The sequence below is a fragment of the Nesoenas mayeri genome (genome assembly GCF_963082525.1).
Source record: "Nesoenas mayeri genome assembly, chromosome: 11".
NCBI lineage: Eukaryota > Metazoa > Chordata > Aves > Columbiformes > Columbidae > Nesoenas > Nesoenas mayeri.
In genome coordinates, this window is record NC_137563.1 from 21,958,379 (window position 1) to 21,982,070 (window position 23,692).

General features: G+C 49.4%; 1 pseudogene across 1 annotated transcript; it reads left to right on the forward strand.

Moving 5' to 3' along the window:
• Nucleotides 1–18,715: 18,715 nt before the first annotated feature.
• Nucleotides 18,716–19,648, forward strand: LOC308044771 (olfactory receptor 14A16-like; annotated as a pseudogene). The gene has a single exon. The product of its transcript is annotated as an olfactory receptor 14A16-like (transcript).
• The last annotated feature ends 4,044 nt before the right edge of the window (nt 19,649–23,692 follow it).

Sequence of the window (23,692 nt, forward strand, 5' to 3'; positions counted from 1 at the left end):
GTGTTGTTGGGATCTCCCAGGCAGTCTGAGCGCTGACCCTGGCAGGCGGCAGAGTCCCTGCCACGGCAGAGCCCTGGGGTGCAGGGACCCTGCTCTGCAGGACAGCCCTGGGCACTCCTGGGTGCTCATTTACATTTACACGCCACAGCCATCCTTGAGAGAACACAGCATTCACATCTTGTCACTGGCAGTGCGGAAGGCAATCCCTGCTCTGCAGCACATCCTCTCCTCTGCATCAGAGAATCTCTGAGAGTTGTACTTATGTCTCTTGCAGACTCTGCAATGTGGCAGCTTTCTGAGATCCTAGCATGATTTTCAGATGCACTGCCCTGCAGCCACAGGCTTAATATCTGAGAAAATTTCTCCTCCAGTGATCTCTCAGTCATCCTCCCACCCCAGACTGCATTTCCCCTCTCCGCCTGCCTCCTTTGCCCTCGGTGCTGCAGGCAGAGCCCTCAGCCCTGCTGCGGTTTGCAGAGGAGCTGCTCCTGGGCAGAGCTGTCTCTCTGCAGCGCTGCCGCTGCCATGAGCTCCCTGTGTCCCAGGAGCCCAGCCCAGCTCAGCAGCACAGGAGCAGCCCATGATATCCATTTCTCTGTCCCCTCTGGGCTCCATCATGGTGTCCCTGGGGCTCCAAACAACCTGAAGTAATCAGTGATGTTGATTTTATCTCCTCTCCTGAGACACTTATTTCAAGCATTATATTCTTCCTATTAAAAAATGAATTGATATGACAATCATCTTTTTTTGTCCCATCATTAGACAGTACACTGGGAATATTACAGTAAACGATCTACTTTCTGCAAACTGAGGGAGGAATATCTTCAGGTGAATGAATTTAGGCATTTTAATCTGGTTTTATACTCCTAGGGCTAGAGAGACATTCATCAATCTTTGGCCATGTCATGTCTGTGCTCTGAGGCAAAGCCTTTGCACACATGGGCTCTTGGACACTTGGTACCAGGTTTCTTGTGGCAGGTCAGAGATGGACTGGTGCCACAGCTGGGGTGGTTCAGCCCAGATGTGAGGCCATGTCCTCAGCCAGGGACCTGACTGGGGGAGCTGGAGCTGTCAGTGCTGCAGACAGAGCTGTGACACAGATGGAATGAACTGCTAGGCAGGGTGGCAGAAGTGAGTTCATCTGGTCTGCAAGGACAGCAGCCTCCAAGCACAGCAACAGTCCAGATCAGAACTCAGTCTAGACCTGTAAGGCAATTCAAGGGACCCATAATGAGCTGTTACTAGTGCAGGAACAGTTAAAGGAGAAACAAAGACACCATGTGGCCACTGAATAATTTAATAAGAGAAAGAAGCAATATTCTCTCTGTCCCTTGCCTTCCCTCTTCACCAGCATGTTCTTCCAGGCCTCTGTGACTAAAGGCAGGAATCTGGAGAACAACCAGCAGTGGATGGGGATCAAGTCAGGGGTCACTGGAACTAACACAATCCTCTGCAGTCCGTTGGACAGCAGGGTCAGCATCCCAGGAGCTCAGACAGCAGAACGGTGTCACAGTGAGGCCACTCTCCACCATCTTGGAAAGCCCATGGAGACTGGGGGGACTCCCTGAGCACTGGCAGCTCTCACACAGTGTGTGCACTTTTCAGAAATGGCCAATGGGTGAGCAGGGGAACTAAGGGCTGTGCCCCAGAGCATGTCCACTGGGACCCCATTTCTGGGTGTTTGGAAGAGAAGGTGACGGGGTTTACCCAGGACAGGTTGTGCCTGTCCATCCTCTTTGCTTTCTATGAGGAAAGGACAAGGTTGCTGGAGGTGGGCAGAGCAGTGGTGGTCTGTTACCTGGAAGTCAGCAAGGCATTCAGCATCATCCCCCACAATATTCTTGTGTCCAAGGTAGGAAATTATGGTCTGTGTCAGTGTGCAAGTAGATGGGTAAAAGCAATCTGGATGGTTGAGCCTGGAAAGGTTCTATAGAAAGGGAGAAACTTCCCAGTCATGAGGTCAATCAAGCACTGGAAGCTGTTTCCCAGGAGTGCACATCCACTCTGTCCCAGAAAGTGACCAAGGTCTGTTTGGATAAAGTCCTGAGCAATCTGGTCTGACCCTGCTTTGAGCAGCAGTTTTGTCAAGACACTTCCCAATGTCCATCCAGCCTGAACAATGCTGTGCTTTCAAGCCCATTTCATATTTTCAATATAGGGACAGCTCTCAGGTTCTTTCTGAGCACAGGATTAATCCACATGATGTCCAGGGCTGCTTTACAAGTGCCCCCAAACAGCCCTGACCACATCTTGTGTATCCCTTTTCATTTGCCCCCACCCAAGCTCTTCTGTTTTGCTGTCCTCATGCCCACCTTGTTGTTCCTTTCAGAGCAGGTTGCTCAACAGGTGTCAGCATCCATGTACAGAGTCTGCACATCAGCCAGGCAGCAAAGCCACCATTACAGAAATGGAGATGAGGCTCTTGACCAGCTCCTTGCACACAGCATTCAGCACACTATGTCTGCTGAGATTCCCGGAACACCTGAACCTGAAGTGCGGGGTAAGTGAGTCCTGGTTGGGGATCCTGGCTTGTCTGCTGACCCATGTGGTGCTTCAGGCTGTGAAGAGAATCAAAACCAACTCTTTGACTGAGGTAGTTTCATTTTAAATGTGTCACACAGGGCAGATGAAGGCAGCTCGGAACTCCAGACTCTGCTGCACATTTGTGACTTTTCCAGCAGATGAAGGTGTGTGCAAGTGGACGCCACATAAAAATTCCGGCTTCCTTTATGCCTTTGCACCAACCTGGCATCTGTTCCTTGGCTTTCTTTGGCTAAAAAGAAACAACTCGCCTTTTGAGAAGCTAGAATGACTGTTGGGAATGAAATTAAAATGCTTTAGTTCAACACCATCATTGGGAATAAGGAGTTCCCTGCGACTTTTATTAATGATAGTGCTGCTACTCAAAAACATCCTTGAGAGCATCTCTGTTGTCCTTCAGCTCCAAAGCTCAGCCTGGGACACAAGGAGCTGGGGAAAGAGATGAGTAAAAATGCAAAGGAAAAGACGCAAAAGTGTTGACTTTTTCCATTGTTGGCAACGGTCCCCCCTGGAGAGGGGTTTCACAGTTGGCTGTGGCTCTGAGATCAGCCCAGCATGATGCTGGAAGTGGGGAGATCTGAGGGACGGTCCCTGGGGACCTTTTCTAACTGAGGGAGCTTTTCCATGGTCACTATAGACAGGAACCTGTTTTCTGGGGTGTCAAGGGCCAGTGAGCACTCAGAGAAATGAGGTAAAGGTCTGAATGTCCCTGTGGGAGAAAGGAGAGGATGAGAGTGCAGCTGGGAGGCATGAAGGACACCAACTTGTGGGGCAGTGGAGGCCACCTGAGCATTCAGCCAGGGCCGGGAGGGACCAGGGAAGCTCTGCTGGGATGGACTTTCTACTTCCACTTTGGGGAGAGCCAGGGCTCTTAACTATCCTATTTATCTCCCACATTAGACAATTTCTATCCCATTTCTAGCTTTGCTTATGCAATCCTCCAGGAAGCTCTGCTATTTGGTCAGCCCATGCACCATCTGTGCTGACAGAAGGTCCATCTCAGGTCCCAGCACTATGGCACTCGTGTACCCTGCTGTTACCCAGCATACCCTTGCCCAAATCCATTCTATTCCACCCAGGAACCAAACTGGCCTTGATGGGAAGCTTCTGCTTAGGGCCCTCTCCAGCATCTGGGCAGAGGGACCACCCTAAGGCCACCCTAAAAATTCCAGCCCTGACCTTGAGCAAAGCTTGTTCCTGAGGACGCTGCTGCGAGCGTTGGGGCGTTAGAAAGCTGAATTTCATGTTGCAGGGGTGGATCTTTCTGCAGCAATTGCAGGAGATCCAAGGCTGCCAGGCTGGGAACTTCCCATCTTGTTGAAGTGCTGGGAGTTGCAGTCCTGGGGCTGCCAGGCCACCGTGTTTCAGGCCCAGTTTCTGCTTCAGTGGATCCTTCCCCCTGCTCAGAGTAATTTTGAATCTTCAGACCATGCCCAGAAATACTGAAATTTGTCTCCAGCTGGTGAGGATTTTGCTGCTTTGAAGCCCCATCGAGATGTTTCACTCAGATTTGAGCTTGGCCTTTTCCTTGCGATGGACAGAGACACTGCAGGAAGGTGAGGAAAGGAAGAAACAAGAGAAACCAGCAGGGACAGGAGAAATTCCTTCATGGACGAATCCCACCAAAATATTGACCCTTCTGAATGGCTTCTGAACAGACAGGTAAAAGTGAGCCACTGAGCCAAAAGGGTGGCTTCCCAGGAAACTTTTCCCTTTCCCTCTCCCTCTCCCTTTCCCTTTCCTTATCCCTTTCCCTTTCTTTCCCTTTCCCTTTTCTTCTTCCCTTTCCCTCCCCTGTTTCCTTCTCATCTGGTTCTCTGTCCCATTCTCTGTCACTAACCTCTCATCTGGCTGGATGTCTCTTCTTTCCTCTCTTCTTTCCTTTTCTCGCACTCTCCTGCTTCCTGGCTCTTCTCTTTCAATTCCTCCATTTCAGTCCTGCAGCCCAACACTAGTTTTTCCTCTTCCCTCCCTTTGTCCTGCTCCCTTCGCTTTCTCTCCCTCTGTCCCATATCTTTCTTCCCGTCTTTTCTCTTGGAGACTTTGGGCCACTTTGGCCCCAAGTCTGGGGATGTTTTGGCCAGTTTTCAGAGGCCTTGCTGGTGACAGGCAAGTGGCTTTTGTTAGACGTGACTCCCGGTTTTAAATGGTTCCACCACCAAGTGCCTTTCGTGTAGTTTTTAACAAACCGTTGTACCTTTCAATTTTCCCAGGGGCTGGTGCATGATATGGTGCTCTGGTGCCAGGTCCAGGGCTTGGGAGGAAAGGCCGCTGGGCTCTGCAAATCTTACTGGTGCCTGGCGATGACCAAGTTGTCACTGAAGAGATGACCAAGTTGTCACTGAAGAGGAGGAGGTCCCTCTTCCTCATTGCATGGCCCTGGCTCACCCACACACGCTACCGGAGCAGTGGCTCGCCAGATGCCCGGATGGGCATGCATGGCTGCTCGGGCTCAGGCTCATCCCTGCAGAGTAGACGGCATCGGGCAGGGAAAATCGGCTGCTGCACGGTCCGGCTGCTCTGGGCTGTCTCCCGGCCGGGCATGGGGGGAGCCTACCTGTTAAATAAAAATGAGTTTATCCCCATTAAGATCATAGGGAAGATCCCAATTAAGGAAATTCACACTAATAAAAATGCCAAGTTTATCCCCATTAAGCAGCAGCAAAGTCCAGCCCAGAGGGCAGTGAAACCCCCGATATTTTGCGTTTGAGAAGACCCCGGGATATTCATCCCAGTTTGAGAAACAAAAATGGGGCAAAATGGGGATTCTACTGCAAACGTGAGAACTTGCGCATCTGAGTGTTTCATCCGGGGGTCGCTCGGGGGGAATGGGAGTGCTCTGCTCGCTCCCTGAAATGCCTCTACACCAATGCGCGCAGCATGAGGAATAAGCAGGAGGAGTTAGAATCCTATGTTCGACTGGGAGATTATGATCTGGTGGCAATTACAGAAACATGGTGGGAAAGTTCACATGACTGGAATGTAGTCATGGATGGCTATGCCCTTTTCAGAAAAGACAGGCCAGCCAGGCGTGGTGGTGGAGTTGCTCTCTATGTGAGAGAGCAACTACAATGTACTAAATTCTGCCCAGGAGTGGATGATGAGCGAGTTGAGAGTGTATGGGTCAGGATCAAGGGGCAGGCTGGCAGGGGTGACACTGTTGTGGGTGTCTGTTACAGGCCACCAGATCAGGCTGAGGAAGTTGATGAGGCCTTCTATGGGCAGCTGAGAGTGGCCTCGCAGTCACAGGCCCTGGTTGTTGTGGGTGATTTTAACTTCCCTGATGTTTGCTGGAAGGACCATTCAGCCAGCCAGCCAGCCACAGTCCAGGAGGTTCCTCCAGTGCATTGATGAGAACTTCCTCATGCAGATGGTGGAGGAGCTGACTAGGAGAGGTGCACTGCTGGATCTCATCCTCACTAACAAGGAGGGTCTGGTCGAAGCAGTAAAGGTTGAGGGCTGCCTGGGTTGCAGTGACCACGAGATGGTGGAGTTCAGCATCTTGTGTGGCAGGAATAGAATTGCGAGTAGAATTGCAACCCTGGACTTTAGCAGGGCTAACTTTGGCCTTTTCAAGCAATTGCTGGGGGAAATCCCATGGGCAAGACTGCTTGAAGGAAAAGGGGCCCAAGAGAGCTGGATTGCATTCAGAGATTGCTTCTTCCACGCTCAGGATCAGAGCATCCCCACACGTAGGAAGTCAAGGAAGGTAGCCAGGAGGCCTGCGTGGTTGAATAGGAATCTATTGGGTATGCTCAAGCAGAAGAGGAGAGTTTACAGGTCATGGAAGCAGGGGCTGGCCACTTGGGAAGAATATAAGGCTGCTGTTAGAGGATGTAGGAAGGCAGCTAGGATAGCCAAGGCCTCCTTAGAATTACAGCTGGCGAGAGGGGTCAAGGACAGCAAAAAGAACTTTTTCAAATACATAGTGGATAAAACTAATACCAGAGGCAATGTAGGCCCACTGAGGAATGAGGTGGGTGCCCTGGTGGCGGAAGATACAGAGAAGGCAGAATTACTGAATGCCTTCTTTGTCTCTGTCTACTCTGCCGGAGTCTGTCCTGGGGAGCCCTGTACCCCTGAGACCCCAGATGAAGCCAGGTCAATGGAGGAGCTTGCTTTAGTTGATGAGGACTGGGTTAAGGAGCAATTAAATAGACTGGACATCCATAAATCCATGGGTCCAGATGGGATGCATCCGCGGGTGCTGAGGGAGCTGGCTGAAGTCATTGCTGGACCGCTCTCCATCATCTTTGCCAAGTCTTGGGAAACGGGAGAGGTGCCCGAGGATTGGAGGAAAGCAAATGTCACTCCAATCTTCAAAAAGGGCAAGAAGGAGGACCCGGGTAACTATAGACCGGTCAGCCTCACCTCTGTCCCTGGGAAAGTAATGGAACAACTTATCCTTGGTGCTATCTCAAGGCATATCAAGGATAAGAAGGTTATTAGGGGCAGTCAGCATGGCTTTACCAAGGGTAAGTCATGCTTGACCAACCTCATAGCCTTTTATGAGAATGTTACAAGGTGGATGGATGATGGCAGAGCCGTGGATGTGGTGTACCTTGACTTCAGTAAAGCCTTTGACACAGTCTCCCACAGCATCCTAGTTGCTAAGTTGCAGAGGTGTGGTCTAGACAATAGAGTAGTGAGGTGGGTTACAAACTGGCTTAAGGAGAGAAGCCAGAGAGTGGTAGTCAATGGTGCGGAGCCTAGTTGGAGACCAGTATCTAGTGGAGTACCTCAGGGGTCAGTACTGGGGCCAGTATTATTCAATATATTCATTAACGACTTAGACGAGGGAATAGAGTGTACTATCAGCAAGTTTGCTGATGACACTAAGCTGGGAGGAGTGGCTGACACACCAGAAGGCTGTGCTTCCTTCCAGCGAGACCTAGACAGGCTGGAGAGTTGGGCGGGGAATAACCTAATGAAATTTAACAAGGAAAAGTGTAGAGTCCTGCATCTGGGCAGGAACAACCCCAGGTTCCAGTATCGGTTGGGAAATTACATATTAGAGAGCAGTGTAGGGGAAAGGGACCTGGGGATCCTGGTGGACAACAGGATGACCATGAGCCAGCACTGTGCCCTTGTGGCCAGGAAGGCCAATGGCATCCTGGGGTGTATTACAAGGGGGTGATTAGTAGATCGAGAGAGGTCCTCCTTCCCCTCTACTCTGCCCTGGTGAGACCACATCTGGAATATTGTGTCCAGTTCTGGGCCCCTCAGTTCAAGAAGGACGGGGAACTGCTGGAGAGGGTCCAGCGTAGGGCAACCAAGATGATTAAAGGAGTGGAGCACCTCCCTTATGAGGAAAGGCTGAGGGAGCTGGGGCTCTTTAGTTTGGAGAAGAGGAGACTGAGGGGTGACCTTATTAATGTTTATAAATATATAAAGGATGAGTGCCATGAGGATGGAGCCAGACTCTTCTCGTTGGCAAACAATCATAGGACAAGGGGCAATGGGATCAAGCTGGAACACAAGAGGTTCCACTTAAATTTGAGAAAAAACTTCTTCTCAGTAAGGGTGACAGAGCACTGGAACAGGCTGCCCAGGGGGGTTGTGGAGTCTCCTTCTCTGGAGACATTCAAGACCCACCTGGACATGTTCCTGTGCAACCTCACTTAGGCGTTCCTGCTCTAGCAGGGGGATTGGACTAGATGATCTTTTGAGGTCCCTTCCAATCCAGAACATACTGTGATACTGTGAATAAAATGCTCAAGGCCCAAAGGGATTCGTGGTAAATCAGCGACGGGTGTTTTGGTTTCGGGTGTCAGGGGAATGGTTGGGTCTTTTCCAACCCAAATTATTCGGGGATTCTAAAACCAGAGGGAATTGGAGGTAAATTGTGGTTCAGGGAGGGAAAAGTGGGAGATGTGTCCCCTCCGTGATCCTCATGTCCCCTCCAGTTCCCCTGTGTTCCCCCAGCCACTGCCTGCAGCCAGTGTAATGATGTTGGGCTTTGTGGGTGGCTTGTGCATTACAGAGGGACTTTTGTGGTTTGTTGCATTCCGCTGTTTTTTCTGTAAATAATTTTCTTTCATTGTGTGTTTGTTTGTTTTGGTAAATATATTGATTTATGTTTTTTCAGACCTGTGCTCTCTGTCATTTTCTTGTATCTGCAGAGTCATGGTTTCTGCTCGCTCTGGGTTCCTGTGGCTGGAGGTGGCTGGGGGTGCTGGCACAGCCCCACCAGGGACAGGGGGTCCCTGTGCACAGAGGGGTCCCACTTGCAGAGACATGGCAATGGGCACCAGTGGGGTTGGTTCATGAGTTGCTGGAGAGAGGTGTCCCCAACAGCAAAGCTGTCACCAGCAACGAGTGAGCCATGAGAGCCTTTGGAACGGCTTGTGCCAGGATCAGGGAGAAGGTTTTGCAGCTGTAGGTGCTGCTGTTTAAGGCTCTGAACCTACACATGCGCAGGGCTTTGGAGCTGTTCCCCACCAGGCTGGTGTCAGGACCGGGGTTGCTCCCAGCTTGCAGAAGCGTCCGGGCTGGAGCCAGGGGGAGCTGTTCCTCTCCTCTGGATGCATGCAAGGACATTCAAGTCCTTCTCAAATGGTGGGGGCCAGCCCCACACACAGTGCTCCAGGTGAGGCTGCACCAAGCCTGGACCCAGTGGGACAATCCCTTCTCTTGGCTGGCTGGTCGGGCTGCGTTTGACATCCTCAAGACGCCGTTTGCCCTCTCCGAGCCCGGGCACACTGCTGGCTCCTGAGCCGCTGCCCCCCAGCACCCCAGATGCCTTTCTGCAGGTCTGCTCTCCAGCTGCTCCTCTCCCCATTTAGACTTGTGCAGCTGTTGCCCCCTCCCAGGGGCAGAACCCGCATTTGGGCTTGTTACACATCAACCCATTCGTCATCACCCAATGCTCCAGTATGTCCAGATGCCTCTGCAGGGCCTCTCGTCTCTTGAGAAACTCAACAGGGAATCACAGACTGCTTGGGGTTGGGAAGGACCTCTGGAGATCACCTAGTCCAGCCCACCTGCTAGACCGGGTTCACCAGAGCAGATGGCACAGAATGGCATCTACGTGTGTTTTGAGTGTTTCCAGAGGAGGAGACTCTCCATCCTCTCTAGGCAGCCTGTTCCAGGGCTCTGGTACCCTCACAGTAAAGAAGTTTCTCCTCATGTCGAGACAGAACCTCCTGTGTGTCATTCTGTGCCCGTTGCCCCTCACCCTGTCACTGGGCACCACTGAAAAGGGTCAGGCCCATCCTCTTCACACCCACCCTGGGGATATTTAGCAGCATAAACACGATCCCCTGTCAGCTTCTCTTCTCCAGGCCAAACAGACCCAGTTCTCTCAGTCTTGCCTCTTCAGAAAGAAGCTCCAGAGCCCTCATCATCTCTGTGTCTCTCCACTGGACTCTCTCCAGTAATTCCTTCTCCTTTGTAAGCTGGTGTCGAGGGTTAAGATTGCGGGGTGACAATAAAACCCTGGCAGATGTATTGTTAACCCCCTCTCCCCCCGCCTTCCCCCTTTTTGCCCCTCCCTCTCCCCCCCTTCCCACTCAGGACAGGTGATCAGGAGGGAAAGAAGGACAGAGAGAAGAGAGTTGGAAAAATCAACAATGTTTTACTAATGCTACTGATAAGAATAGAGAAAATAATACAAAATATACAAAACCAACCTTGAAAGTCTCAGCAACTGCAGAGCCGGCACCCAAAGTCCTGGACTGGACTCTGCAGACAACCAGAGCTGGATTCAGTCTGTCACTAGGCCTCAGTTGGCAGGGACGACTAGCAAGGTCCTCTCCTAATGTCGGCCATAAGCAGAAGGGAAAAGGCAAAAAGGGAAAAAGGCCGAGATCCTCGTGATCTCCCACTTTTATACGAAGTATTCACGTGAATGGAATGTTATACACAGTTGGTCAGTTTCTTGGTCACGGGTTTCCCGTTGCCCCTCTCGCGAGATGTCCATCCGTGCTTATCAATAAGTTTGCATTCCATTGCTAGGTTTACAAAAACATTTGTCTGGTTCTCCAGGAAAATGCAGCTAATATGAAGGCTTTAGCTGACAGGCAAAATCACTAAAAGAGAAAATTGTTTTTAACAAAACCAGGACATTCCACCCCTTATAATATGCCATTCACTGAATACTTAAACCTTATCAATACAATCTATCAACACAATCTAATTAATCACTACTACTATATATATATATACATATGTACATATATACACAGGAGTAATTAATCTTAATCAGTGGACCATCCTTTGAAAAGTTCATTAAGTTCATTTTGTCACAACAGTCTCTCAGGGCAGGAAAAATGGTACAAGTGCATTTCATGACCACTGTTTGTGGGTTAAAGACATCAACTTCAAAGAAGTTGTCAGGCGCCACTCGAAGAAGCCTGCGCTAGTTTCATCATCACTGTCTTGATCTGGAAGACACTTATTAAATACTGTTAGTACGGCAATTCACATCCTGCAGTTCAGTATTGAATATTTTCACCTAAACTCAAATCCCCCTGAGGTACACACCGAACTTCTCCATCCTTAAACATCACCCATCAGGTGCTGCCAGGTCCCTGGGCAAAAACAATCCCACAAATGGGCTTGCCTTTGCCTGAGGCAGGAGCAACCCAGACCTCCTTTCCTAACATGTTTTTCATGTGTACTAAAGAGACTTTATTCTTCCACAGGATGAAGAATCTCTGATTGGGCAGGCCCGGCTCGATTGGTTGATCCCCTGGTGTTGACCAACCAAGTGGCTTTTGCTAAATGTGAATCCCAGTTTTTAAAGGCTCCACCACCAAGTGCCTTTAGTGTAGTTTTTAGCAAACCGTTGTACCTTTCAATTTTCCCAGAGGCTGGTGCATGATATGGAATATGATATACCCACTCAATACCGTGTTCTTTGGCCCAATTGTCTATAATACTGTTTTTGAAATGAGTACCGTTGTCTGATTCAATTCTTTCTGGCGTACCATGTCACCAAATGACTTGTTTTTGAAGGCCCAAGATAGTATTTTGGACTGTAGCATGAGGTATGGCATATGTTTCCAACCATCCAGTGGTTGCTTCCACCATTGTAAGTACATAATGCTTACCTTGACGTGTTTGTGGAAGTGTAATATAATCAATCTGCCAAGCTTCTCCATACTTACACTTTAACCATTGCCCCCCATACCATACAGGCTTTAACCGTTTCACTTGTTTGATTTCGGTGCAAGTTTCACATTCAGGAATAACCTGTGAAATGGTGTCCATAGTTAAATCCACCCCTCGATCGTGAGCCTATTTATATGTTGCATCTCTACCTTGATGCCCTGAAGCATCATGGGCCCACCGAGCAGCAATGTCTTGCCACAGTGTGGCAGCCCAAATGGGTTTACCTCTGTGCTGCCAGTTGCTTTTCTTCCATTGCTATAGCCACCCCCACAAGGCATTTGCTACCATCCATGAGTCAGTGTAGAGATAAAGTATTGGCCACTTCTCTCGTTCAGCAATGTCCAAAGCCAACTGGATGGCTTTCACTTCTGCAAACTGACTAGATTCACCTTGTCCTTCAGTGGCTTCTGTAACTTGTCGTGTGGGACTCCACACAGCAGCTTTCCACCTTCGATGTTTTCCTACAAGACGACAGGATCCATCTGTGAACAGTGCGTACTGCTTATCAGTCTCTGAAAGAGTATTATACGGTGGTGCTTCTTCAGCACGTTTTACTTCCTCCTCATGTGGAGACATCCCAAAGTCTTTACTTTCTGGCCAGTCTGTAATCACTTCTAAGATCCCTGGGCGATTGGGATTTCCAATTCGAGCTCGTTGCATGATCAATGCAATCCATTTACTCAATGTAACTTCGGTTGCATGATGTGGAGAGGGAACCGTCCCTTTGAACATCCAGCTCAGCACCGGCAATCGAGGTGCTAGGAGGAGCTGTGCTTCAGTACCGATCACTTCTGAAGCAGCTCGAACTCCTTCGTATGCTGCTAGTATCTCTTTTTCAGTTGGAGTATAGTTGGCCTCAGATCCTTTGTATCCTCGACTCCAAAAACCTAAGGGTCGACCTCGGGTTTCTCCTGGTGCTTTCTGCCAGAGGCTCCAGGTAAGTCCATTATCTCCGGCTGCAGTGTAGAGCACATTTTTAACATCTAGTCCAGTCCGAACTGGTCCAAGGGCCACCGCATGAGTTATCTCATACTTAATTTGTTCAAAGGCTTGTCGTTGTTCAGGGCCCCACTCAAATTGGTTCTTTTTACGAGTCACTCGATAGAGAGGGCTCACAATCTGGCTGTAGTCAGGAATATGCATTCTCCAAAAACCTACAACGCCCAAGAAAGTCTGTGTCTCCTTTTTATTAGTAGGTGGAGACATTGCTCCAATTTTGTTGATCACATCCATTGGGATCTGACGACAACCATCTTGCCATTTTATTCCTAAAAACTGGATCTCTCGTGCAGGTCCCTTGACCTTGCTTCCTTTTATGGCAAAACCAGCATCCAAAAGAATCTGAATTATTCTCTCACCTTTCTCGAAGACTTCTTTCGCTGTGTCGCCCCATACGATGATGTCATCAATATATTGCAAGTGTTCTGGAGCTTTACCTTGCTCCAGCGTGGTCTGGATCAGTCCATGGCAGATGGTAGGACTGTGTTTCCACCCCTGGGGCAAGCGATTCCATGTGTACTGGATGCCTCTCCAGGTGAAAGCAAACTGCGGCCTGCACTCTGCTGCTACAGGAATAGAGAAAAATGCATTAGCAATGTCAATTGTAGCATACCACTTAGCTGCCTTTGACTCCAGTTCAAATTGCAGTTCTAGCATGTCAGGCACAGCAGCACTCAGTGGTGGCGTAACTTCATTCAGGCCATGATAGTCCACAGTTAGTCTCCACTCGTCACTAGACTTAGGCACTGGCCAGATTGGGCTGTTAAAAGGTGAGCGAGTCTTACTGATCACACCTTGGCTTTCCAGTTGACGGATCAACTTCTGGATAGGAATCAAAGAGTCTCGATTGGTGCGATATTGCCGGCGATGCACAGTCGTGGTAGCAGTTGGTACGTGCTGATCGTCAACCATCAGCAGTCCTAAAACAGAAGGATCATCTGAAAGACCAGGCAAATCAGACAGCTGTTCAATTTTCTCAGTGTCCACAGCTGCTATACCAAATGCCCACCTATACCCTTTTGGGTCCTTAAAATACCCTCTCTTGAGGTAGTCTATGCCAAGGATGCATGGAGCATCTGGGCCAGTCACAATGGGATGCTTTTGCCAGTTTTTTCCAGTTAGGCTCATTTCAGCCTCTACAACAGTCAGTTCCTGGGATCCCCCAGTCACTCCAACAATATTGATGGATTGCGTTCCTTTATAATTAGAAGGAATTATTGTGCACTGTGCACCAGTGTCCACTAAAGCTTTGTACTCCTGGGGGTGTGTTGTACCAGGCCATCGTATTTCTACAGTCCAATAAACTCTGTTATCCCTTTCCTCCACCTGGTTGGAGGCAGGGCACCTCTAATTTCTGTTTTGCACAGTCTCTGGGTGTGAATTAGAGGTTCCTTCAAGAGCATCAGTATCTCTTCTGCTCCTTTTGTAAACTGGAGCAGCCACCTTCCTAGGAGTTTTTCCTTTTATCTCACGTACTCGTTCTCGAAGTTCTGAGGTAGGTCTTCCATGCCACTTATTCATGTTTTCTCCCTGCTCATGTAGGAAGAACCACAGTGAACCTCTTTTTGTGGGCTGCCTCTGTCCTCTCTCTCGAGATTGGAAACACCTTTTCCTAATAGCTGAAACATAGGTTTGTGCAGGTCGTGAATGGTACGTGTCTTCTCTGAGTTCTTTGATTTCTTGCAATAGCTTTTCAAACCGGTCATCAGATTTTTCACGCAGTTTCTCTACGGCAGAGACACAAGCCCGTAGAGAACCAGCAAGGCTGTCCTCAAAGTCACGGAGCTGCTCAATCACTTCAGTAATATCTTGTATACCTCTAGATGACCAGACCATTCCTGCCAATGACTTAGCATATGCAGGTGGTGCACTTTGTACAAATCTGCGCCACAGAGGTCGTGTACAATTGATTCTATCTGGGTCTGTTCCCTCTTGGCTGTTTGGTCCAAAATAGATGACCTCTCGCACAGCTAATTCTCTCAGGAACTGAATACTTTTCTCCATAGTATTCCATTTCCCTAACTTGGATATACAATCTTCCTTGTAGGGAAATCTTACTTTCATAGCTGCCAGGAGTTGGGTCCAGAGAGTAGTGGCGTTAGACTCTCTTGAAATTGCCCTATCAATGGTGGAATCTCTTGAGAGAGATCCTAGCTGCCTGGCTTCACCACCTTCTGATTCAATTGTTTCTGCCCCATTGTCCCAGCATCAGAGCAACCAGGTTAAAATATTTTCACCTTCACGACGACTAAAGTCTTTTTGCAGATCTCTCAGCTCACCTGGAGAAAAGGACTGAGTGGTGGTCACTTCATCTCCTCCCTGTCCTGATGGTGCTCCTTGGGTTGATGTTGGCCCTGTGCCATCATCTGCTGCATGGGTAGTCTTTCTAGTGACTTTCTTACAACCAGCAACTGATGCTAATATGGGTTCACCATCATTTGATTCATTTCCAGAGTCTGAATGACTGTCACAGTGATCGCTATGGTTACAGCAGCAACAGTGCCCAGTGTGTGAAGAAGCGGGAGCTGCCTTTGAGGCTGGAAAAGTAATGTTATCAGCAGCGGCCTTGGCAGAGGAACTCTGCGGAAGAGCTGTAGCTTCAGCCTGCGAAGGCGCCGTGGCGGAGACAGCAGCTGCAATGGCAGCTTTCACTGTTTTGCTCTTTCTCGAGCGGCTCGGAGTGCTTTTTGCTAAAGCTTCCGAAGACACACTGCAAATCTCAGGACAACAAAGAGACGCAAACCTCCTGTTGAACGCCATCTCTCTTAACAGAAGCACAAACTGACACACATTCAGCAAACCAGATAACACCATCACAGTTCTATCAAAATTCCAAGGATATTCAAAGCTCTCTAAAACATTTGCAAACTGTCCTAGCGAAAAAACAAAAGTATTGTTAGTCAGCCTTTCTAAAGATTCACTTGACCAATTAGCAAACACAGAGCCATACTGCTCTTTAATCTCTCCTGGAGGCTTTTCAAGGTAAAGCAGAAGCGAGTAGAAATTCATTAGCGGCTGCAGTATAATGAAATAAACCAGTAACAAAACACATAACATCATCATGACCATTGTCCAGTTCCTTGTTGTTATATAATGAATACTTCGATTTAAAAAGAAGGCCCAACACAGATATGGAATCAGTGAGCACAATGTAGAAAATAACTGATACAACTTATGCCATAACATCTTTAAATAAATGTAGTTCACTTTGCCTTAATACCACTAAATAATATCCAAAGCAAACAGATGCACGAGTATCACAACTCTATGAGTTGGCACCGTGCCAAGAAAATTGAAAGGTATGTCAGAGCCGTAGAAAAGCCAAAAATCTCCAAATTTACCCCTTTCTCTTTGGTCCCTGTTTGGGCACCAATTATCTGTCGAGGGTTAAGATTGCGGGGTGAAAATAAAACCCTGGCAGATGTATTGTTAACCTCCTCTCCCCCCTACTTCCCCCTTTTTGCCCCTCCCTCTCCCCCCTTCCACTAAGGACAGGTGATCGGGAGGGAAAGAAGGACAGAGAGAAGAGAGTTGGAAAAAAATTAAAGATGTTTTACTAATGCTACTAATAAGAATAGAGAAAATAACACAAAATATACAAAACCAATCTTGAAAGTCTCAGCAGCTGCAGAGCCAGCACCCAAAGTCCTCGATTAGACTCTGCAGCCAACTAGAGCTGGATTCAGTCTGTCACTAGGCCTCAGTTCGCAGGGACAACTAGCAAGGTCGTAGGGAAAAAGGGGAAGGGACGAGATCCTCATGATCTCCCACTTTATATGAAGTATTCACGTGAATGGAATGTTATACACAGTTGGTCAGTTTCTTGGTCACCGTTTTATCGTTGCCCCTCTCGCGAAATGTCCATACGTTCTTATCAATAAGTTTGCATTCCATTGCTAGGTTTACCAAAACATGTGTCTGGTTCTCCAGGAAAATGCAGTTAATCTGAAGGCTTTTGCTGACAGGCAAAATTCACTGAAAGAGAAACTCGTTTTTAACAAAACCAGGACACCCTGCTTCCACTTCCTGTGTGCTGCCTTTTGCCCTGGAGCTCCATCAGTGCAAAGGAGCAGCCTCACAAGATAAATGCTTCTGTTCATGAGTACTTGAAGAGATCATTCTTGTGCTTGGAGCAGGATGTCCTGTAAAGATTATCAGATTTCCTGAGCTCCTTCACCCTTCAGATCTACTTCCACGTCACCACTTTGCCCACCACCCCCCAGTATGTCAAAGTCTTCTCCTCTGGAGCCCACCAGCCTGTGCTCTGCTGCTGGCCTTCCTCCCTCCCCTCTGGGGCCTGGGACCCCACTGTGTCCTGCTCATGACAGCCAAGGTGGGCACTTATGTTCACATCCCTCACCAGCTCTTCCTTCTTTCCCAGTTCCAGATCCAGGTGAGCATCACCCTTGTTGGCCAACCAGTCAGACATGTTAAGAAGTTGTCCCAAGATCCTCTGGAATGTTGGTATGTCCAGCTTTGCCTGACCAATGAATGTCAGGGCAATTACAATTCCCCATAGGAACGTACTCATTGACTGGTGAGGTGCTCGAGTTGCCGACAGAAGATCCATTTCTTTTCCATGATCAAGTAATTTGTAGCACACAACATGTTGTAACCCTGTACTGGGCTTACATGTCAAAGTCTTGGAACTAGGGGTGAGTATGCGTGTGCCACAGTTGTCACCTCTCTGAGAAGACAACAGGAGTTGGACCAATGTCAGACAGAGCCGATTTCAGCTGCGCCAAGGTGGACCCAGTCCTTACCAAATCTGAGCCACTCAGTGATGCTGGCAGCACCTCTGGGATATTGTATTTGAGAAAGGGTAAAAAACACTGCACAACAGCAGGTGGGAGAGAGGAGGGAGGAGATTGCAGGGCAGGGTCCCTGCACCCCAGGGATGTGCTGGGGCAGGGACTCTGCTGCCTGCCAGGGTCAGCACTCAGCCTGCCTGGGGAGATCCCATGGCAGCAGCTGTGGGTGGAAGGAGCGACCCCCGGCAGGGCAGGCAGGGAGCTTGTGGGGTTGAAGGGGGCTGTGTGGGTCAGGGCTGCTCAGAGCTCCAGATCCCCCCACAGACATGGCAGAGGGTCCTTCTGAACAATGACATCAATACAGGAACAGCCGCAAGGGAAGGAGTCTGTGCTTTCGGTTTTCCACTCTTGCTCATCTGGGTGTGCAGTGGGAGATGGGGATTTATTTCTCTCTTTGGAGAAGACACTGAGACCCCAGTTCTTGTTAGGACATGTCTGAGCTGCTCCTGAGCCCCTGCACACACAGAGCTGCCCCTGGGCAGTGCCAGGAGATGTGAGCAGGACAGAGCTGAGCACACAGAGGGTGGGACGGGGTCTGTGACACTGACAGCGAGCAGACCCAGGGACAGACACACAGCTGCAGGCAGCACAGACATGGGCAGGGAGAGGTAGCTACAACCTGAAATGCTTGAGACGGGATTTAGGCCCCCTTGCCATCCCCTGCAGTGCAGACACATTCCCCAGTGCAACCCCCTGGCCTTCCCTCCTCCCCAGCAGACCCTCTGCCCCAAAGCCATAGGGTCCGTGTCACGAAGTCTCCACCTCAGCAGCTGGACCTCCAGGTGAAGGGTTCTTGGAACAGGGTACACAAAAAAGGTGCTAAAAGTACTTGCTCTACAATGTCATTATGTGAGTGGCAGCAGCACAGCCGGGTCAGGAGAAGGATCCACAGCATGCCCGTCCGCATTTCTGTCCTTGCTTAATTTTCTGGTAGCACTGCAGTGTCCTTCCCTGTTTCTCCACCTGTCCCTGGTGCTCTTGTTCTCTGGGGTGGGGTGGGAGTGTGGGTCAGTTTTTGTTCTGACACCAACACAGGGGGTCTTGATCCAGATGTGTGTTCATGGTATCTAGATGCCCAACCTGCATTTTAAGCTGTGATGAACTGTTATTCAGACTTAGTAGAAAGAGAGAATGAGCGGAAACATCCCCTCATCAGGGAGGGGGTTTTCCATGAGAAACAGCATGTTTGTAACCCCTAACATGTAACTGTCTTTCCTCCTTGCACAGGTTCTCATGCCCACAGGCAGCAAATGTCCAACAGCAGCTCCATCACCGACGTCCTCCTCCTGCCGTTCACAGACACACGGGAGCTGCAGCTCTTGCACTTCTGGCTCTTCCTGGGCATCTACCTGGCTGCCCTCCTGGGCAACGGCCTCATCATCACCACCATAGCCTGGGACCAGCACCTCCACACCCCCATGTACTTCTTCCTGCTCAACCTCTCCCTCCTTGACCTGGGCTGCATCTCCACCATTGTCCCCAAATCCATGGCCAGCTCTGTGTAGGATACCAGGGTCATTTCCTATGCAGGATGTGCTGCCCAGGACTTCTTTGTATTTTTCTTGTTTGATGCAGAGTATTATCTTCTCACCATCATGTCCTACGACCGCTACGTTGCCATCTGCAAACCCCTGCACTACGGGACCCTCCTGGGCAGCAGAGCTTGTGTCCACATGGCAGCAGCTGCCTGGGCCACTGGGTTTCTCAATGCTCTGCTGCACACGGCCAATACATTTTCACTGCTCCTGTGCAAGGGCAATGCCCTGGGCCAGTTCTTCTGTGAAATCCCCCAGATCCTCAAGCTCTCCTGCTCACACTCCTACCTCAGAGAAGTTGTGCTTATTGTGGTCAGTGTCTGTTTGGTTTTCATGTGTTTTGTGTTCATTGTGGTGTCCTATGTGCAGATCTTCAGGGCCATGCTGAGGATCCCCTCTGAGCAGGGACGGCACAAAGCCTTTTACACCTGCCTCCCTCACCTGGCCGTGGTCTCCCTGTTTGTCAGCACAGGCATGTTTGCCAACCTGAAGCCCCTGTCCATCTCCTCCTCATTCCTGGACCTGGTGGTGTCTGTTCTGTCCTCGGTGGTGCCTCCAGCAGTGAACCCCCTCATCTACAGCATGAGGAACCAGGAGCTCAAGGATGCCCTCTGGAAACTGATGACTGGATTTCTTCTGAAGCTATAAACTGTCTCTATCTTCTCCTACATAAGAGTATATTCTATCTCATTGGAGGTTCATCCTGTGTGCAGTATTTTTTGTGGCTATTTGTGGTTTTTTTATTATGATAATATTTTAATTCCCTTTGTAATTCACTGCCTGCTTTTCTTTTCACACCGAGTGGCTGTGTCAGTGTGGAATCATTTTATCTGTGTTTAAGCAAAATAAAGGGTCCTTCACCATTTTTTTTCACTGTCTTTCTTTCTCCAGGAACTTTCTGGAGCTGCTGGGACAGTTTCTTGTGTGCATGGGTGGAAAGGAAAAGAGTTCAGCATGGCAGCACTGCCAGGGAGCAGCAGCGCTTGTTCTTCCAGAGCTGTTCTGGTTCCACTCCCACACTCTCCTTCTCATCCCTTGTGTTGGTGCAAGGCCTGAGTGCTCTGGCAGCTTGGTCACCATCCTGCTGTGTGTCAGTCCTGTGAGCGCAGGTAGGGACAGGCAATGGGCACTGTGACAGAGCTGGCCTCAGAACAGGCTTTCCAGATAGAAAGGTGATCTCCTATGGGCAGGATCTGAAGGTTTAAGTCTTCTTAAAAAAATTATCTCAAGAACATGCCCAAGGAAGTGACCCACAGATTAAACGTCAGTGTGCAGCTGAACAGTGTGTGTATGCAGGGCTGGCACACAGCAGTGTCCTCTCACAGCCAGGCCTCCTGTCAGAGACCTGCAGGACCAGCAGAGCAGGGGCTGGACTGTGCCCCTGTGCACTGGACACCCCTTTGGTAGGAGCCTCAGGTCAATAATCATGGAGCTGCGCCCTCACAACCACCATTTCCAGCACTGACCTCTCACCCACAGAGGTTGTTCTTCCATCCATGGATGGACACTGAATGAGTAGTTCAGCAGTCCATGTTTGCTTTATACAGGTGTTGAGGTTTGGATTGCAGGATGGCCACCATGGCAGATGTGGGTGTTCGCCCCCTCTCCTCCCTCTTCCTTCTTCAGCCCCTTCTTCTCCCCGCTTCCCACTCAGGACAGGTGATTTGGAAAGAAAGGAGGACAGAGAGAAGAGAGTTGGAAAAATTAAAAATGTTTTACTAATGCTACCAATAAAAATAGAGAAAATAGTACAAAATATATTAAAAAAATCTTGAAAGTCCCAGCAACTGCTCATGAAGATGAGGGGCCGGCACCCGAAGTTCTAGACTGGACTCTGCAGCCAACAGGAGCTGGATTCAGTCTGTCACTAGGCCTCAGATTTCAGGGAATACTATCAAGGTCCTCTCCTAATGTCGGCCTGAAGGAAAAGGGGTGAGATCCTCATGACCTCCCACTTTTATATGAAGTATTCACGTGAACGGGATGCTATACTCTGTTGGTCCGTTTCTGGTCACCTGTTTTCACGTTGCCCCTCTCACAAGATGTACATCTGTCCTTATCAGTGACCTCGCATTCCATTGCTAGGTTTACCAAAACATGTGTCTGACTTTCCAGAAAAATGGAGCTAATATGAAGCTTTAGCTGACAAGTAAATTCACTAAAAGAGAAACTTGTTTTTAACTAAACTAGGACAACAGATGAGAAGTGAGCATGTGCATCATGTATGTGAGGTGACGTGAACACAAGTGAGCACAAACTTCATCACTATTCCTTGCAGTTCCATGAAGTCCTGTGGCACAGACAATGTCTTGAGGTCACTTCATGTTGGGAGGAACATCCCATAGGAAATCACCTGAATGCAGCAGTTGTACTTCCTTGAACTGAGGTCCCTGTGTCCAATCCTCATGATGTGGGACATGGGTGACACACCACAGGGCTGAGGTGTCTCCTGTCCTTTTGGAGTGGCAACAGGAGGCCAGTGCCTCTGTGTAAAAGGGACAGACTCTATCTCTGAACATCCCTGGGTGCATAAGGAGTCCATGAGGCCAGCTCAGATGTGGACACCTGACAGACACTGACATTTCTGTGTGTGACTCCGGCAACAAACCCCACTGCCCAATGAGATTAATCTCGGCTGCCTTAGGATCGTTCCAAGTGCTCCAGTCTGCTACCTCACCATTGCCTGTTATTCTGGATTGTGACCTCATAAGAACCAGGTTAATCAGAGAGGTTCTGGGGTCTTTGGAAAAGGCAGATATCAAAACCCCGTTCAAGAAAGGCTGGAACAAGTATTGGGAGAATTGCATGTTGGTCAACATGCCTCTGTCCCTGAGAAGGGGATGGGACACATCCTCCTGTACAGTGGGATTTCAGCTCTTTTGAGGGTGATGAAAAGGTGTGTTGAGGCCACGAACAACCTCCCCTGGTTCACCTGGCCTTGAGCAGGATAGTGAGACAAGATGAGTGAGACAAGGGCTCTCTTCAGGCAAGGCAAAGAAGTGGGATGGGTGTCTACAGCCTGCAGGAAAAGAGGGGTAGGTGTAGGACTGTGTAGAACACGCTTCAGTCTTGGTCAGGTCCGGGGTGCTAAGGAGGGGAATGGATGGGTGTGGTGTTATGAGGTCAGTTGTGTCTCAGAAACTCATAATAGAGTCAGAAATGTGTGACTGTGACAGGTTGTCATGCCCATCCCACCTGAGAACATGAGAGGACAGCAGCAGGAACATGGTCGTGTCTGTCAGAGAAGCTGAAAGGCCAGCAGCACTCATAGGATTTAGAAGATCATGGTGAGGTGACTTGCCTTCTGTCAGGTAAAAGACCACAAGAAGCATAACGGGTTGGGTTCTCTGCTTGAAGGGCAGTTTATGAGATGGTTGAGTTTTCCTTAGTAGCACAAAAAAAAAGAGAGATAAAAACACACAACATGCAACTTGGATGATGGAGACTGGATATGAGGAGTAAGAAATGTCACGGAAGGGCAGTGCTGTGGTTCAAGAGGTCACCCAGAGGGAGCTGGATCAGCCCATGGTTTGTGATCCAAAGAGCAGCCAGTGAGGGTGCAGACACAGCAGTGAAGGTGCAGAAATGCTGGGCTGAGAGCAGATGGGGAAGCGAGATGGGTGTCTGCAGCCTGCAGGGAAAGAGGGGCAGGGGTAGCACCGTGTAGAACAGCCTGTGGTGGAGATGGCAAAGGGCGCTGTAAGGCTGGAAGGGACCAGCAGAACCCAGGTCTGTGTCACCTTGGCCAGGGCAGTTGTCTCTGCCACTGAGGCCCAGGAGAAGACATGTTGTCCTCATGGCACTGAGGCCTCGGTGCCTCCTTGCAGCCTCATGGGGAAGCTGGAAGTTGTTGTCCCAGTGTTGTCCTTGCCTGGGCCTTGCACACCCACATCCCATGGTCCCAGGAAGAGCCCTGAGCCGTATGTGAGGGACAGGATCCCCCTTCCCATTGCTTGGAGGTCACGGCTTCTCCTTTCTGCGTCAGAAAGCAAACCAAGGGGTTTCTGAGCATCAGCGTTGAAGAAAAGACTCAAAGAAGACCTCATGGTGGCTACAGCTTCCTCACAAGGGGAGAGGGAACGGTAGGTGTTGATCTCTTCTCTCTGGTGACCAATGACAGAACCCAAGGAAATGGCAGAAGATGTGCCAGAGGAGGTTTAGGTTGGACATGAGGAAAAGGTTCTTCCCTCAGAGGTGCTGGACACTGAACAGGCTCCCCAGGGAGGTGTCACGGCCCCAACCTGACAGTGTTCAAGAAGAGACTGGACAACGTCCTCAGACACATGGGGTGACCTGTGGGGTGTCCTGTGCAGAGACAGGAGTTGGACTCCATGATCCTTATGGGTCCTTCCAACTCAGGACATTCTATGATTCTATGAAATACTAGGTTAAAAGTCCATGTTTTCATTGGGCAGATGAGTTGTAAACATAAACATCATGTGCATGTCCACTGTGTGCATGTGGTGAGATGAACCCAAGGGAGCACAAATGTCATCAGCTCTTTCTTGGGGTGCCATAAAGGTCAGTGGGACAGAGATGGTGTTCAGGGGTCTCTTCCAACCTGCATTATTGTAGGATTCCATGAATCTTTTCCTTGGAGAGCTCTTTCAAGACAGATATAAAATGCCCCAGAGTAAATGCAGCAGCTCCTCTGAGGAAAGTTTCTCCACTCAAACCCTTGATAGGAAATCT